The sequence below is a fragment of the Monodon monoceros genome, unplaced genomic scaffold (assembly GCF_005190385.1).
Source record: "Monodon monoceros isolate NGI ecotype Baffin Bay Population unplaced genomic scaffold, NGI_Narwhal_1 Super_Scaffold_18, whole genome shotgun sequence".
NCBI lineage: Eukaryota > Metazoa > Chordata > Mammalia > Artiodactyla > Monodontidae > Monodon > Monodon monoceros.
Window position 1 is genome coordinate 33115962 of NW_021703774.1, and position 6351 is coordinate 33122312.

Below are 6351 nucleotides of genomic sequence, written 5' to 3' on the forward strand. Positions count from 1 at the left end.
CAGACATGGACCTTCGGGGCCTAATGATTAGTAGCATGAGCGCTGGGCCAGAAGGTTTTTCAGTTTGAACCTTAGGTCCACCACTTAACAGCTGTATAGCTTTACTTCTCTGTGCCTGCCTCAGTTTTCTCATGTGTAAAATGGGGAACAATAGTACTTAATTCATAGGATTATTAGGATGAAATGAGTTGATATACGAAAAGGCTTTTGGACAGTCTCTGGCAGACAGTAAGTGCAATGTAAGTATTTGTTAAATTCAATCCCTTATCCCTGGGTGGGGATGGGGGAGGGGCTGCCTCAAGACTCAAGTCAAATAACTGAGGGTAACTGAGATCATTCCATTTAAATCCATGAACATTTGTTGGATGCATAAAACTCTCAGAGGCAGAGCTCAGGATCCCTATGGGAACGACCAAGGTTTACCTGACCATTGTAAAATAGACTTCAATCCCTATCACAGGCAGCCTGTTAATAACCAACTGAAGCTACACTCCATAAACAAACAAACCAACCCATCACTATTGCCTCCTGAAAGTCTCCCCTTGTAAAATCTGGCTTCCCTAAGGGAAGAGAACAGCACGGTCCACCAGTAAAGCATTAAACAAGTTATATACATATCTCCTCTTCCATGTCACTCCACCCTTTCACCCCTGAACGCTATTGTTGATAGCAAAAAAGGAATGCATAACATAGAATTCACCATTTTTACATGTGTAGTTCAGTGGCATTAAGTACATTCACATCTCCAGAACTTTTTCGTCTTCCCCAGCTGAACTCTATACTCATTAAACACTAATTCCCCATTCCCTCTCTCCCCAGCCCCTGGTACCCACCATTCTACTTCCTGTCTACATGAATTTGACTACTCAAGGAACCACATATAAGTGGAATCATACAGTATTTGTCCTTTTGTGATTGGCTTATTTCACTCAGCATAATGTCCTCCAGGTTCATTCATGTTGTAGTATGTATCAAAATTTTCTACCTTTTAAAGGCTGAATAATATATCATTGTATGTATATACCACATTTGGTTTATCCATTCAACTGTCAGTGGATACTTGGGTCATTTCCAGATTTTGGCTATTGTGAATAATTTCTGCTATGAATGTAGTGTATAAGTCTCTCTTCCAGCCCCTGATTTCAATTCTTTGGAGCATATACTCAGAAGTGGATTTGCTAGATCATATAGTAATTGTATTTTTAATTTTTTGAGGAATCTCCATACTATTTTCCATAGCAGGTGCACCATTTAACATTCCCACCAGCAGTGCACAAGGGTTCCAGTTTCTCCATATCTTGTCAACATTTATTTTGCTTTTTTTGATGGGGCATAATGGGTGCTGGAATCTGTTTTGACTAAGTGTATTGTCATCCATATTATTGTCAAAATGCCAGTGCAGAGGCTGGAGTGGTGCAGTGATCACGAGTGACTTTGTTGGAGGCTCTTTTATTAGGTCAGATTGCCATTATTTAGCAAATACCAATATTTGTTATCGTGAGATAAGGCAGAGGAATTCTTGTTACTTACTTATTAGGTAATGAAAGGAACTGGCCATAGTCTACATGTCCAGGCAGGTGGAAAGTTCAGAACAGGTCTTCCAGGCCTTGGCATTGTAGTTTACTTCAAGGCCTATATATAGATGGCCACTGAATGAAGGCTCTTCCTCTTCCAAGGTGAGGGTCATAGCCTATATCTCTCCTCATCTCAGCTTTGGCTAAAGTCTTCCCTCTATGTGCTTGTTTATTCGCTCAGTATTTCAACAAACACTGTCTCTTAAGAAGGAAGTAACGTAAGACTTGAACTTCTAGTTTACTTTTTAGTGGGCAAGTACAGAGTTATGCCTACAAGAGCCCTGGCACTCTTTCCCTGCCTGTCAGGAGAACCTGGAGTGCAACCTCCAAGGTCAGATCCTTCCAGTGCATCCCCAGAGAATCTTCCCTGGACACGTCTCAAGCACAGCCAGTGTGTAGGAAACTAAAGAAAGACACTGATCATATGACAGGTTAGATCTTAGATGCATGTCGGTTAACCTTGAAGAGACAATACATGTAATAAAACTATGAGAAACTGTGAAAACGAAACAGGCTCAGGAGACAGAAAAGACAGTTATTCTTTCTCCCTGGAAATGAGATTTAATGGGCTTTGAAACCCAATGCTTAATTTCTCCTATGATTTTAGTTATATTTTGAGAAGTAGCCTTTTCCTTCTCCCCTGCATATGTTAAAGACAGTAAGAAGTGGCAGGAACTTCCCTGGTGGCGTAGTGGTTAAGACTCTGAGCTCCCAGTGCAGGGAGCAGGGTTCAATCCCTGGTCAGGGAGCTAGATCCTACATTCATGCCGCAACTAAGGAGCCCACCTGCTGCAAATAAGACCTGGCACAACCAAATAAATAAATAAAAAACAAACAAAAAATCTGGCAGCATGTGGGTGATGGGCCTGATGGCTCTTCCCTATCCCTATCAAAGACCCACTTCCGGGCTTCCCTGATGGCGCAGTGGTTGAGAGTCCACCTGCCGATGTAGGGGACACAGGTTCGTGCCCCGGTCCAGGAAGATCCCACATGCCGCGGAGCGGCGGGGCCCGTGAGCCATGGCCGCTGAGCTTGCGCGTCTGGAGCCTGTGCTGCGCAACGGGAGAGGCCACAACAGTGAGAGGCCCGCGTATCGCAAAAAAAAAAAAAAAAAAAAAAAAAAAAAAGACCCACTTCCTTCAACGCTATGCTATAGTTGCCGGGAGCTTCGTAAAAATTTAGGCTTTTTCTTTTTTACTCTTCTACTTCCAACCTGCTGACTCTCTGCCCCATCACAATACTCACAAGAAAGGGTGGGATAGAAGAGCTGTGTGTCTGGTTAGTCTTTCTGTAACCCCAGAGGCCAAAAACCTGCTTGGAGATGGGTGCATGGTTAAAGAGGATGCTCCCTTGCCTCAGGTCACGGCCAGAAAAAAACTGGGCCAAAATCAATTTTCACTTTTATTTATTTATTTTCATTTTATTAAAAAAAATTATTTACTTATTTGGTTTCCTGGATCTTAGTTGTGGCAGGTGGGCTTGTTAGTTGTAGCAGGCGGGCTCCTCAGTTGCGGCACATGGGCTCCTTAGTTGTGGCATGTGAACTCTTAGTTGCGGCATGCATGTGGGATCTAGTTCCCTGAACAGGGATCAAACCCGGGCCCCCTGCATTGGGAGCGCGGAGTCTTAACCACTGCGCCACCAGGGAAGTCCCCAGTTTTAACTTTTACATTCATTTTCTAAAGTGTATATTTCTTCTGCTCCAGACTTCCATCTTCCTCTCTACTTTTAGAATGTTAAGACCTAAGTTTAGATGGGTTTCTACCACTGAAATAAAAAGGATGTACAACTTGACATCCAGTATAAATTGAAGAAGAAACCCCAGAAGACTAATACTTGTTGCTTTGCTCACCACCTATAAAATCCATAGAAAACTTGCCCTTGTAACATTGAAGAAGACAGAGCCTTATCCATCTAAACCACCAACAAATACTTTTAAGTGAACAGTGCTGAAAGCGGAGACCCCAAGGTATAACAAAAAAGAGCACTGAACTTGTAATGAAAACTACTGGCCTTGAGCACTGTGAATTACTACCTAGGTGACCTTCAGCAAATTTTAAACTCCTGTGCCTCTGCTCCTTCACCTGTAAAATGGGGATAATTATATTGGTCCTTACAGCCTTCACATGATTGGCATAACAATAACAACAAAAAGGGCTCCCTTGCGAAGGTATAATAGTTTGGACACTGTGAAGCACTCTGGGAGGCAGCATGGATCACACTGTCTTCACTGAAGGAAAAACCCCAAATCCAACAGCTGGTTTGTTCCTCCACTAGAACATAACAATCCCTGAGCCCTGGGAACAGAGTTAACAAACACTGCCCACAGCATACAGATGGAGAAAAGGTGACAGTGATGACAGTCATGTTTGACCACGGTGAATGTCCAAGGCGTTGTCGCTCTTTCTCCACTATCTCCTAACCATTCCTAGGAGAACTGATGTATTCTGACCATGCCCAGTATGGGCATCATTCTACCAACTACTGCCCCCCCCTCTGCTTCTGAGTTCCAGCGAGTATCCTGACTGCCTAACAGATATTTCCACTTGAATACCCACAGGCTCAATTTATCTATGCCAAACAAATTATCTCCCCTACCCACATTCATTTCCTGACTCTTGCACCTCTGCCAGAAGCACCTTCTTCTTAATCACCTGGGCTCAACCCCTTGGTGTCACTGACTCCACCCCAAGCCCTCACTGTCTTCAGTATAGAGACCTCTTGATTCTTTCTTCATTGCATTTCTCAAATTCACTTTTCACTCGCCATGTCCCTTGTCACCAGTTCGTGCTTAAACTACTGCAACAGCTTCTCTTCTCTTTTTGGAATATGTGGTAGATACAACAGACAATGCTACCTTCCTAAAGCACAGCACTCATGGCATTCTTACACTCAAATTTTCAATATGTCCTTACAGCTCCCATGATAAACGCTCTTCCCCAGGCCTCATCCCGTGCTTCTAATAAAGTACCTGGCACATGGTACGTGTGCCACTATTGCTTAATTAATGACCTATATAATCTGTCCACAGTCTTTCTAACCTTATTTCCCACTGCTCTACAACATGAGCCCTTTGGTCTACTGGCTACTTCTCAAACCTGTGTAAAAATTCGAAACCCCCTTTCTTCCCAACCTGAAATCCTATCCCACCTCTTTCTCGATTGGTGTCCATCTCCTGTCCTACTTCCCTTTAAGAAACATTTCTTGCCCTCCTTCTTTGAAGTTCTATGGCATAGATCTCTATATCCCCCACAACTCCTACTGCAATACTGGATACATAAAAGGTATGTAATCAGAAATGATTTAAGTGTAAATACAAATATATGACAAAAAAATCTTTGCATTAAAAACAATGGACTGAACACAAATTTATCAAAATGCAAATAGAGGTTTTGTTTGGGTTTTGGGTCTATAGTGGTTTGGATTTTCCTTCTTTTCTCCATTTTCCTTAATGAGTAGATTTAAATTTTTCATCATAAAAGTATTTGAAAACCTGTATATACATTTAATAAATTACTCTTTGTTCCCACCTTACTGAATATTTATGTGGGAAAACTTCAAGGATGCCACCATCAAAACATACACATACAAAATGGTAGGCAGTGTATTATAGTAAAGGGAGTTTCTGGAGTCACACTGCTTAAAGTTAAAAATCAGTTTGCCAGGGACTTCTCTGGTGGCGCAGTGGTTAAGAATCCGCCTGCCAATGCAGGGGACACGGGTTCGTGCCCTGGTCCGGGAAGATCCCACATGCCATGGAGCAACTAAGCCCGTGCGCCACAACTACTGAACCTGCACTCTAGGGCCCACAAGACACAACTACTGAAGCCCGCCCACCCTAGGGCCTGTGTGCCGCAACGACGGAGCCTGTGTGCTGCAACTACTGAAGCCCGCGTGCCTAGAGCCCGTGCTCTGCAACGAGAAGCCACCGCAATGAGAAGCCCGCGCACCCCAACGAAGAGTAGCCCCTGCCTGCTCGCCACAACTAGAGAAAGCCCACACGCAGCAACGAAGACCCAACGCAGCCAAAAATGAACACATTTATATTAAAAAAAAAAAACCAGAAGCAATATTTAAAAAAATCCGTTCGCCACTCCCTAGCTGTCTAACCTTGAGCAGTTTTAATTTTTGTGCCTTAAATGTCTATATATGTAGAATCATAGAGTCATTGTGAAAATAAAAATAATCCATGTGAAGTGCTTAGAAGAATATGTATTTGGCTTACAGAAACACTCAGATGTCAACTACTGGCAACAACAGTCGAAAATAAAATGGCTGTTAAAATCCCTGTACTTGTATATAAAAAATAAAAAACAAGGTTCTACTGTGTATCACAGGGAGCTATACTCAATATCTTGTAATAAACTACAATGGAAAAGAATAAAAAAATTTTAATCCCTGTATTTGCAAACAAGAAAGCTGATGTTCAAAATTAAATAACAGTCACTGCACTTGGGTGACATATCTTAGTAAGTGGAACTTGTCAAACATCTCAGGACATATCTGTGCTGCATGCTATTCAACCTGCACTTAATTTGGCTCCAAATTTAATTACACACGTCTCTATTCAACACATGAACATGGTCTCAAAGTCTATATAACACAAACTAAGAGTTTCAAACCCAAAAGGGGCCAGTTCTGTTTCTCTAAATGTCTGGGCTTATTTTCTAAAATAGGTTTTTCAGGTCAAATGCTTCACACAAACCTAAATGACAGAATGGAGATGGGGAACTTGAAGATTTGCAGTTATGTCTTGGCTTTATTACGAATTCAACCA